Source organism: Cryptomeria japonica, chromosome 4 (assembly GCF_030272615.1).
Source record: "Cryptomeria japonica chromosome 4, Sugi_1.0, whole genome shotgun sequence".
Taxonomy (NCBI): domain Eukaryota; kingdom Viridiplantae; phylum Streptophyta; class Pinopsida; order Cupressales; family Cupressaceae; genus Cryptomeria; species Cryptomeria japonica.
This window is the reverse complement of record NC_081408.1, coordinates 524,229,254-524,242,424: the sequence shown is the minus strand read 5'-3', so window position 1 is coordinate 524,242,424 and position 13,171 is coordinate 524,229,254.

The following is a 13,171-nucleotide window of genomic DNA, read 5'->3' as shown; positions in this document are numbered from 1 at the left end:
ACAATAAGTTCTGTTAAGAACTAATTCTGGTAAGGAATCACCCAGTTAAGGGATTTAAAAATATGCCTTGTTAGAAGCACAATACCCTGTTAGGAGTAACCTTGTTGGAGGATTTAAGAATCCAAGCTAATGGACCACCTTGTTAGAGTATTTAATGAGTAACCAAGCTTGTTAGAGCTTACCTGGTTAAGGGATTTTACTTCTGTTGTAATTGTTAGAAAACAACAGGTTTTCTTGATCTGTCTAAGTAGCAATACATTTGCTTGATAAGGTCCTTCTAAGCTTGAATCTGCCTTCACTCAAAGTGTAGATCCATTCACTAGTTGGGCAACCACACACTCAATAGGTTTTCTACCAATCTTTCCAACAACCTTTACAAACAACTTCATCGACCTTAAATACAAATCAATTAGGTTGGTAACAAAACAAAAACCTAATTCTCATCATTGAGATTACAAACAAGTCAGTTCAATCTTGGCCGTTAGAAATCATGAAAATCTCACATTCTTCAAGACAATTCCAATCGCTCCATGATCACCGCTCCATTGGACTTTGTAACTCATCACACGTTGTGCATTAAATGCAATCCACTTTGCTCCTTCCCTAGACAATAAGAAAATATGCCAAACCAATTTGAATTTATCCTCATACAATGATCACATGTGTCTCCATCATTACCGCTCATCAGATAATAAACCAACAAAGTTTATCGGTTAGGGTCTAACAACTGATAGGGTTTACCGGTTACATTACATAGAAAGGTTTGACCCTTTACACCCATTCAACTCACAAACTTTACATACCAGTTACAACATCATCTACAACTCTCTTCTTACTGGTTACTAACCAATATCAAAAACAACAATATCAGTAATAACATGAATACCTTTTACCAGTTTAATTGACATCAATGACAACATATAAAAAAAAACCTCTATGCAAAATGCCAACAATTTCCCCCTTTAGCATTGATGGCAATACAAATATCAACGCCTCTGATTGTTGTTGAGATTGGTGAATAGGACTACTAGTTTAAATTACCAAATATTCACCTTGTTCTATTTGTCTTCAGCCTACCACTGGTTCACCTAATCAGACACATAATTCTTCTCCCCCTTTGACAGCAATGCCAAAGTGAAAGTAAAACATGTAATTATGCTCTCACTGTGCATCAGCATCATTCTGCAACTTGATGCTTCCCCTGTGGAATACATCCACTCCTTCATCTATCCATATAAGATTCTACAAGTAATTAAGGGACTGATACAATCAGCATCATGTTCAACTAACTTCATGAAGAGGGACAACCCCCAATTGACTTCTAAGATACTCAAAAGTGGTCTTAGGCAGAGGTTTAGTAAAGATATCTGCAAGTTGCTCCTTGGTAGAAACATGCTCCAAGATAACATCTTTACTTTGAACTTTTTCCCTCAAGAAGTGATATTTCAATTCAATGTGCTTAGTCCTCGCGTGCAAAATAGGATTTTTAGAAATGTTTATTGCACTTGTATTATCACACAAAATCTTTATAGGTTCTAAGATTTTCATCTTCAAACCTTCCAAAATGTGCCTCATCCACATAGCTTATGTGCAATTCATATAAGCTGCTACATATTCAGCTTCAATAGTAGATTGTGAAGTGCAACTCTGCTTTTTACTACTCCATGAGACTAGCCTTCCTCCTAGAAAGAATGTTCCACCAATGGTACTCTTTCGATCATCAATATTTCCTACCCAAATAGCATCTATGTATGCCTACAAGTCAAAATCTCCACCATATGGATACCATAATCCATAGTCAACAGTACCTTTCAGATATCTAAAGATTCTCTTAGTTGCCATCAGATGTGCCTCCTTTGGATTCTTCTGAAATCTAGCCACAATACCAATTGCATGGGCAATATCCGATCGACTATGAACAACATAGTGTAGTTTGTTAATCATTGACCTGAATTCCTTTTCATCTACATACTTAGATGCATCTTCCTTGGACAATTTACAACCTGTAACCATTGGGGTTCCAATTGGTTTACAGTCACTCATACCAAAAGTCTTCAAAACCTCCTTCACATACTTGGATTGAGTAATGAAAATTACCATTATTCATCTATTGTATCTGTAAGCCTATGAAATTTTTTATTTTCCCTATTAATGACATCTCAAATTCCTTCTTCATTTCATCTGCAAAACAATTACTCATGTCATCATTACCTCCAAATATAATGTCATCTACAAATACTTCACTGACCAGTATATCATTTCCTTCACACTTGACATAAATGTTGTTGTCATCACTAGTTCTATCAAAGCCTATATTCATCAAACGAGTATGAATTCGATCATACCATGCTTTGGGTGCTTGCTTTAACCCATACAAATCTTTATGCAATTTGCATACCATGTCTTCCTTATCTGTCAATGCATAACCATCAAGCTGCTCTATATAAACCTCTTCTTCCAGTATCCCATTCAAGAATGCAAACTTGACATCCATCTGGTATACTTTGAACTTCTTATGAGCTGCAAATGCAAGTAGTGTTCTGACACCTTCCAGTCTTGCTACTGGTGCAAAAATTTCTCCATAGTCTTCTCCTTCTTCTTGCACATAACCTTTGCATACTAATCTTGCCTTATTGCAAACTAAAATGCCATCTTCATTTAACTTGTCTCTAAATACCCATTTAGTACCTATAACATTCTTGTTTACCGGTCGGGGTACCAGAGTCCAAGTGTTGTTCTTCTTAATTTGTTCCAACTCCTCCTCCATAGATTTCACCCAATTATCATCACCAAATGCCTCCTTAGCATTTATGGGTTCAAAGGTAGATATCATGCAAGAGTTCTCTCTTATTCTCCTTCTAGTTAGTACTCCAGTGTCCTTATCCCCAATTATTCATTTAGGACTGTGATTCAGTCTCACATACTTAGGAATAATATGATCATTCTCTTCAGGTTCAGCTTCTTCATTGTCATCTTCCTCTGAGTTTATTTGTTTAGGTTGAACAAGTACATTAGGATTTGCTTTACCAATTTTTGATTTAACAGTTTCAGGTTCTAAAAGAAAAATGCAAGGATCTTCATCCTTCTTCTCAGAACCGGTTCCTTCTAAAATTTGAGGACATTCATCTACACGAACATCAGCATTGTCAAAAAATTTCTATGTCCAGTTGTTGAAGCATTTATAGGCCTTACTCTTAGTGGAATAGCCAAGAAATATGCCTTCATCACTCTTAGCTTCAAACTTGCTTATGTAGTCACCTCTTTTAATAAAACATTTGCTACCAAATATTTTAAAATAGCTAACATCAGGTGATCTCCCATACCAGTACTCATATGGGGTCTTGTCCTTACCTCTTTTTACAAGAACTCGGTTCATTGTGTAGACAGTTGTACTTACGGCTTCTTTCCAAAACAAATTTGATACACCTCCTTGTATCAACATACTTCTAGCAGCTTCAACCACTGACCGATTGTTTCTCTTTGCTATACCATTCTATTGTGGTGTCCTTGGTGTAGAAATTCATTGCTTGATACCATTATCATCACAATATTTAGTGAACTCTGTAGAAGTGAATTCACCGCCTTGATCTCTTCTTAGACATTTTATCTTTTTGCCACTCTCTTTCTCAGCTAAGGCTCTGAATGCTTTGAATTTACCAAAATCTTCATTCTTATCCTTCAAGAATGTGACCCACATCATCCTTGAACAATCATCAGTGAAGATCATGAAGTATTTGTCACCTTGAATGCTTCTTGTTCTTATTGGTCAACATAGGTCTGTATGAACCAAATCTAACAAGTGTTCTATTGAGAAGGAGTTTCTCTTGAAAGTTGAAGAAGTCATCTTTCCTAGTTGACATTCTTTATAAAGAGCATTAACTGATTTTCCTAGCTGAGGCAGACCTCTTACTGTCTTAGACTTGCTTACTTTAATAATATTGTCAAAATTTATATGACAAAATCTCCTATGCCAAAGCTAGCTATCATCTATTTTTGCAATCAAACAATTGATAACTTTAGGATTGAGATGAAATAGATTACCTCTGGTCTATTTCTCGGTTGCAATCATATCACCTCTATTGTTAAAGATTTTGCATATACCATTTCTAAACTCTAGTGGGTAACCTCTGTCATTAAGTTGTGCCACACTTAACAGATTGTTCTTTAGGCCTTCAACCCAATAGACACCATCAACAGTGCTCTTTCCATTAAGAGAAATAACTCCCTTACCTTTTACCATACAGGGTGAGTCATTGCCAATTCTGACAACACTGCCATCAAATTCCTTCAGGGAAATAAATTTTCTCTGATCACTGGTCATGTGATGTGAACAACCACTATCAATGATCCAATCATCAGAGTTATCCATTATGGATACTAGTGCCTTCTGATTTGATACTTCTTCCTTGATTTCTACAAACACAATATCTTCACTAGCATCATCATCAGATTCATCATCAGTAATACCACTATCAATAGCTACAAGGCAATATATCTTGCCTTTACCCTTGTACTTCTTAAATTTTTCTCTCTTGTAATCATTTTCACCATTAGGTCAGTTTGTTGCTATATGACCAATCTTGTTGCATGCAAAACATTTTAAAGGTATCTTACCTCTATATTTACTAGTGCCTCTAGGTAGTTGTTTTGCCAACAATGCTTCAAGTTCCACTAAGTTGTCTTCATCATCAGCATCTCTAATAGATCTACATTCATAGCTATTGTCGGTATCTCTACTTCTTCTCATAGATGGGTTAGAGACAGAAGCTCTGAATGCAGATTTTGATTTTTGTACACCACCATCATAGCCATTTAGTTCAAATGCAGTAAGTTTGACAATAATAGAGTCAAGAGTTACCTTTGTCTTGTCAATGGATTTTAGCTCCTCAATAGCTGCAACTCGAATGGCATAGATCAGTAGTAGGGTTCTCAGTATCTTACTGATTACTGTGGCATTTCCACTTTCTCTCCTGCACTCTTTATCTCTCCAACTAGCTCTTTGATCCTTTGACCATATTGTTGGATGTTCTCACCTTCAGACATTCTCATGTCGTCAAACTTGCCTCTTAAACTCTCTTCTTTAGCAATCTTGACATGCTCATCACCGCTATAGATATCTTCAAGTTTCTTCCATACTTCAGATGTAGTTTCAAGACCATGAACATCTACATATTCAGCATCAGACATGGAACTGATAATAGCTTCTAATTCCTGTTGATTTTCTTGTTGTTCTTTATTTTGATCATCAATCAGGGGTCCAGTAGGTGTAGTATACTTATGTTCTATATGATCCCAATACGAACTACCAATACTCTTACTTTAAATCTTCATTCTGTCACTCCATATTCTATAGTTATCTTTGTTAAACTTTAGATCTTCTTTCTTCATCATGATAGATCAAGATCTTTTCCTCAAGTTGTTAGGATTTTAGATTAAGAGGACCTAGATTGCTCTAATACCAATTGATGGTATGATGAAAGAATAAGTATCTGGTAGAATACTGAGATGGGGGGGGTGAATCAGTATATTAAAAAATTGATACAAAGTTCCCAAGCTCAAACTCAGTCAAACAAAGTAAACATATCTCAGTCAAGATTAATATTCTTAGGAATACTTGACATTAATCAGTTTAACTGTTATGACAACTTTTATCAGTAAACACCTTCAATCTTGTAAACATCAACAATGCTTAATCTTAACTCAACATTTTCATCTCTCAATGCTTCTACTTAACATGCCTTATCAGAAGTTAACCAAATCAACAAATAAGATCACAGCCACAAAAGTATTCACCACTTGACACAAGTGTTTATATGTGGAAAACTCAAATAGGTAAAAACCACGGTGAGATGGTACTCACGAGGATACATATCTAAACTCTTTCAAAGTTCACCTTGTTAGGATCCAAAGCCTGTTAGAGCTTTACAATAAGTCATGTTAAAAACTAATTCTGGTTAGGAATCACCCGGTTAAGGGATTTACAAATATGCCTTGTTAGAAGCACAATACCCTGTTAGGAGTAACCTCATTAGAGGATTTAAGAATCCAAGCTAATGGACCACCTTGTTAGAAGATTTAATGAGTAACCAAGCTTGTTAGATCTTACCTAGTTAAGGGATTTTATTTATGTTGTAATTGTTAGAAAACAACAGGTTTTCTTGATCTGTCTAAGTAGCACTACATTTGCTTGATCGGATCCTTCTAAGCTTCAATTTGCCTTCATTGAAAGTGCAGATCCATTCACAGGTTGAGCAACCACACACTCAACAAGTTTTCTACCAATCTTTCCAACAACCTTTACAAACAACTTAATCGACCTTAAATACAAATCAATTAGGTCGGTAACACAACAAAAACCTAATTCTCATCATTGAGATTACAAACAAGTCAATTCAATCTTGACCACTAGAAATCATGACAATCTCTTCACATTCTTGAAGACAATTCCAACCGCTCCATGATCACCACTCCATTGGACTTTGTAACTCATCACGTGTTGTGCATTAAATGCAATCCACTTTTATCCTTCCCTAGACAATAAGCAAACGTGCCAAACCAATTTGAATTTATCCTCATACAATGATTACATGTGTCTCCATCATTACCACTCATCAAATAATAAACCAAAAACTTGATCATTTAGGGTTTAACAGCTGATAGGGTTTACCGGTTACATTACATAGAAAGGTTTGACCCTTTACACCAGTTCACCGGTTCAACTCACAAACTTTACATACCGGTTACAACATCATCTACAACTCTCTTCTTATCAGTTACTAGCCAATATCAAAAACAACAATATTAGTAATAACATGAATACCTTTTACCGGTTCAATTGACATCAATGACAACATATCATTAATGCGATCTCTATGCAAAATGGCAATAAACTTAAAATGCCAACATAGACATAGGAGGGTATTCTCCTGGGGGCAGAGCATGCTAGCCCACCTCCATCATGACCTAGAAGATTACGTGTTTGGACAGGGATGCAGCTTGATGAACTACACACTAATACAGATATGGATACTTGAGCACATCACATGCACTAGACCAGTTGGGGTTCCTATTGATTTGGTTATGGAGAAACCTAGGGTGTTCCTGTATCCCCTTATTCATGAGTGGCGTTTGGAGACTTTCCTTATTGGAGGGTGACCTTTGATAGAGTGACAACGGATGTGAACACATGGAGGCCCTACCTCATGATGCACATGTGGGCAGGTATGCATAGGTAGTTGGTTTTCATGTAGAGAAATTGTCTTCTAGAAGGATGAGATAGCCACATTGTAGTCCCAATCTACTTCGACCAAGTCTGGCGGTAGTTTGGGTTTGAGTAGTGTGTCCCTGCAGACATGCCCATTTATATTTGGCACTCATGTGTGACCCCTAGGACAGGAATTATTCTGAGGCCTACCAGTGATGAGATTGATATGACAGATTTAGATGGCTCAAACCAGGATGCCGCAGCCAATCAATAATGCAGGCGCACACCGATAGTATGTCACATGGTGGGGTAGGGTATACCCTGGAGCCATTTTTCCTATAGAATTCCCTAGATAGAACCCTGGACCATGGATACATACTGGTGGCAAGGATGATTCTGATACATCCGAGGACCTAGGTGAGGAAGACACAGATGATCAGCAGGATGATGCAGGACAACAAGATGTTGGTAGAGATGGAGATGATCTTGATGCAGGAGAGGGATATTAGGATGGTGATGATGAGGAGGATGGAAAGGAGGAGGAGGATGAGGGTGAAGAGGATGAGGAGAATTAAGAGGATGAGGAGGATGAGGAGGATGAGGAGGATGAGGAGGATGCAATTCCACATCACTCTGGAGATGACACCATATCCCTATATCCACTGATTGTACCATCCTGAGGAGAGAAGGACCCTATAAGGAGTCTTGATTCCAGTCCCCACAGTCTCTCCCCTACTGTACAGAGAAATTATGTGCATGGAGAGCCTAGTGGTTCTCAGTCACATGAGGTCTATTTTCATGACTCCCTCACAGGAGGGAGATCCAGGTAAGGTTTTTTATGATTGTTGAATTTATGCATTTAATTATTTAGATTTGATGATATAGAATGTTACTGATGAAAAACATCTTCTCATCTCTACAGTTGGTGTTCAAGAGTGGTGTTCCCTCATCCAGAATACAATGACAAATATCATCACCACCGCACACATTCCTATCTCCTCACAGATAGTACATAGACCTCATAGGAGTGTTGGGTGGCATGAGGACCTATTCACCTCCTTCCGAGTGGAGATAGAGGTTAGGAAAGAGAGGGAGAATAGTTTGCTAGAGAGATTGCAATGGATAGAGTGTGATCTAGAAGCGACACAGGCAGAGGTGACCATGTATCACGAGATCATAATGGATAGAGAGCGTAGGAGCTCCTCGCAAAGTCACTCACATTCCTCATCACAATACATACCCATGGGTCCACCCCCACGGCCACATCAGGAGGGGATAGCCAGTCACCAACCTCCAGCTGATAGTCCTAGAGATAGGAGATGATTATGTTGTAGTATGGGTTATCTTTTGATATATAGTGATTTATATATTGTTACACTCATCGATACATATTTATATATGCTTATGGTTTTATTTCAAACATGTTATTTTAATTCTTGAAACAATGTATGCATTTATTTGATTAAAAGTAACATATTTGGTAATGAACATGTATGTCTAATTTAATTTTCATGTGATTGATTTCTCAATGCTTCATGATTAAATTGATACAAGTGTGATTTAATTAAATAACTAAGTATTTAATTAAATACTACCGTAGTGATATAGAAGAAAATGTGTTAATTTTAAGAACTATTTGACTAATGTGATTTAATTAACTCTAATTAAACACAACATGATATAATCCTACTTAACACATAAGAAATTTTATAACATGCCAGCACATATAAAATGTAAATCTATTACAATTTACATAAATAAATCCAAGACAAACCATAAAGTGAAGAAATGTGCTTCTCAAGAATGAAGCGATGTAGACTAAACAATACAATATCATTTCATACTACATACTTTAATAAAGATATGCTAACATATTATCCAATTTGAAGAAAGAAAAGGCACTGGGAGAGAGAATAAGCTAGAAAAAGAGAGAGAGATTAGGCATAGTATCTATGAAGGTGCATAGCATTTATAGGTTCTTTGAGAGGTGTACCTTCCACATCTGCTATCTTGTAAGCACCTCATCCATAGACTTCGACAATGATGTAAGGTCCAAGACAATTCGGACTGAATTTTCCTTTTTCCTCGGGTAAGGCATTCATGTTGCGTTGATTCTCATAAAGTACTAAATCACCTACTGAGAAGGAATGTTGAATGACTCTATCATTCTAACTTCGTTGTAGATTTTTATGATATGCTTGAATATTCTCAAGAGCGTTTATGCATTGTTCGTCAAGCATCTCAAGTTGTTGGAGCCTTTGTTCTCTATAGCAATCATCATCCATTATACCCTTAAGAGAAACTCTTAAAGATGGAATTTCTAACTCCAAAGGCATAATAGCATCAACACCATAAACAAGACTATAAGGAGTAGAACCCGTAGCAATATGTACACTCGTTCGGTAAGCCCAAAGAGCGTAAATTAACTGAGTGTTCCAATCCTTACCATGCATGTACACAATCTTATGAAGAATTTGTTTGATTATTTTGTTTCAAGATTCAACTTGACCATTTGATTGAGGATAGTAGGGTGTAGAAAATCGATGTTGAATATGATATTTCTCGAGATATTTCTTCACGTATTTGTTTTTAAATGATATTCTAGTATCTGAAACCAAAGCAGAAGGTATTCCAAACCGATAAATAATGTTATCTAAGATGAATTGACATATTACTTCGGTGGTAGTAGATCGAAGAGGAACTGATTCTACCCACTTCGTAAAGTAATCAGTAGCGGTTATGATGAAAGTGTGTCCTTGAGATGAGGGAGGAGATATTTTACCAATGAGATTCAAACCCCATGTAGAAAAGGGCCAAGACGCTACTTAAGATCGAAGTTCTTGGGCGGGAGCATGGATCAAATTGCTATGTTGCTGACACTGATGACATTTCTTAACAAACACAAAGGAGTCTATTTCCATGGTTTGCCAATAATATCCCATTCAGAGCAACCTTTGAACTAAGGATCTACCCCCAAAATCCCCCCCACAAGCACCTGTATGTGCTTCCTCAAGAGCAATAGGGATTTTAGTTTTGTTAAGACATCAAAGGAGGAGACCATTATAACCCCTTCTATAAAGAACATTAGAAAAAATAATGTATCTAGCGGCCAACTTGTGAATCCTAGCCCTAGTATTCTTGTTTGTAGAGTTGGGAAAGGAACCATCATTCAAATATCTCATGATATGAGTACCATTCATCAGAATCTATAATGCAATAATATGCCACATCACTAGGATTGTCTTCAATAGCTAGGGTAGTGAGTTTGTGAATAATAAATTTCAGATCTATCAAGGGGTTATCTAAAGATACAAGAGAGGCCACACATGCCATTGCATCAACATGTCAATTATCTTTTCAAGGAACAGGCTCCATGAGATAAGAATCAAACTTTTGCAACAAGGATATAGCTAAATCTCTATATTGTGATAAGTAAATTCGTGTCACTTGTCTTATGATTAATTGAGAATCCCCATAGATATATAGATATTTCACATTTAATGCTAAGGCTACTTTAATTCCAGCTATACGAGCCTCATATTCAAAAATGTTAGTGGTACACAAGAAATTGAGATGATATGATAAAGGGATAGGTTTCTTTTTAGGAGAGATTAAGACAACACCTACCCCCAATCCTGTATGACACCTAGAGCCATCAAAATATAATTCCCAAGTTTCATCAACCTCAGAAAAGAGAATGAATTCATTGGGAAAAGACTCTTGGTTAGGTATGGACTAACTGGTTGGTCAACGCTTGGCCTTTTATTGCCTTCTGTGAAACAAACTTAAGGTCAAACTCAGTCAACATCATAACCCTCTTGGCTAAGCATCCTGAGAGGTCATTTTTGGAGAAAATATGCTTTAGAGTATTGAATTTAATGATAACATGAACTTCAACATTCAAAAGATAATGCCTTAATTTTTGGGATGTGAAGACTAAAGCAAGACATTGTCTTTCTATTGCAGAATATCAAACTTTGTAATCGAGTAAAGTGAGACTTATGTAATAAACCAGACATTCTCAACCATCCTTATCACAATGTGTCAATAATATTGTAAGAGCATGAAAGGAAGCAGCTATGTATAGAAGAAAAGGTTTGGAAGGGTCAGCGGGTTGAAGATGGGAGGATTGGCCAAATATATTTTTAAGTTCTCAAATGCTTGATGACAATCCTCATTCCATTGAAAGGTGATATTGTTTTTAAGTAATTGGGTGAAAGGAAGGGTACGATCCGCAAGTTGGGAAACAAACCTACGAATAGCTTGAATCTTTCCTTGTAAACTTTTTAGCTGGGAAGCATTTTTAGGAGGTGGCAAGTTAAACATAGCATCTATCTTCTTCGTATCCACCTCAATTCGATGATTCGATACTATGAATCCTAATAGTTTTCCACTATCCACACCAAAAACAAACTTTCAGAGATTCAAGCGCATGTTGTACTTACGAATTCTTTCAAAGACTTCACGAAGGATCTTAACATGATCTATGCGAAGAATGGATTTAGCTAAGATGTCATCAACATAATCTTCTAATATTTTATGCATGTAATCATGGAAGATGAGGGTCATAGCATGTTGATAGGTAGCGCCTGCATTTTTCAATCCAAAAGGAATCATAACCCAACAAAATGTGCCCCAAGGGGACTGGAAGCATTTTTAAATTGGTCTTGAGGATTAATGAAGATTTGATTATATCACGAGAAACCATCCATGAAGGATAAAAAAGCATGGCCTTCTACAAAATCCACTATCATATCGATATTTGGGAGAGAGAAGTCATCCTTCAAAGAAGCTTTATTGAGATCTCAAAAATTCATACACATCCTAATCTTGTTATCAGATTTAGCTATGGCCACAATGTTTGAAATCCATGGGGAATAATCAATAGGATCGATGAATATGACATCCAATAACTTTTCAATCTCAGCCTTAACAAGCAATGCTATTTTGGGATTCATCTTTCGAATCTTTTGTTTCACGGGTTTAGCATTAGGAACTAAGACAATGTTATGAGTGAAGATCTTAGGATCAATGCCAGGCATATTAGAATATATCCAAGCAAAGATTTCAGGGAATTCATGTAATAATCCAGAATATTGTTTTTGTTCTTCTTCATCCAAGTATTTTTCTATCTTAATGACTTTGTCTTCAACACAGGGATCCATTCTGATATCAATAGTATCACTTATGAGTAGATTTATTTGTTGAGGAGCATTTTTCAACTGAGAGAATTCTTTAGCTATCTCATCGTTATTTCTTTCTTTCCCAAAGTAAGCTTTTGTATTTAAACAATAGGGAAATCCACGATTATGGAGATAATGAGGAAGGTTGTCATAGGCTCCTAGGAATTCAGCTAAGGAATCATTAGTAGGAAAAACATCCAAAGTGAAGACGCTAGAAGAGTCGCAGTCAATATACTCCAGATATTTTATTGAGAGAGCAGTAGAGATAACATTAACACTAATTGATGATCTCTTGGAATATTTAGTACGCTTACAAGGATCATAGCCAAGCCCAAATGTTGTATCATAGAATTTATTTTCGAAGGGAACTTTTATCCCTTGTTCTTGGGCACCACAACCATTACCATTATATCCACACTTAACTAGGATGTGAAAACTAGGACCATAAAGGTTAGCCATTTTTGAAAAAGAAGGGGGTTTTTCATGAAGGGATCAAAATCCTCTAAATCGAAAACAAGGGGAGATGAAGTATGAGAAGCCGCCACAAAGTTATTACTCAGTGGCTTGGATAAAGTGGGTTGCTTTTTAGGTTATTCTTTTTCTTTCTCCTTTTCAACCTTGGGTTCTCGAGGGGGAATTTTATATTCTCCTATGAAAGTAGGATTAAAGTCGAGGGATCCCCAATCATCTTCTGCAAGAATCTTTTCAAGAGAGAAGACATCTTCAGTGGTAGAATCAGGTTGAGAAGGATTTTCTTCAAGAACCTTAGGTTCATTTGAAAGAG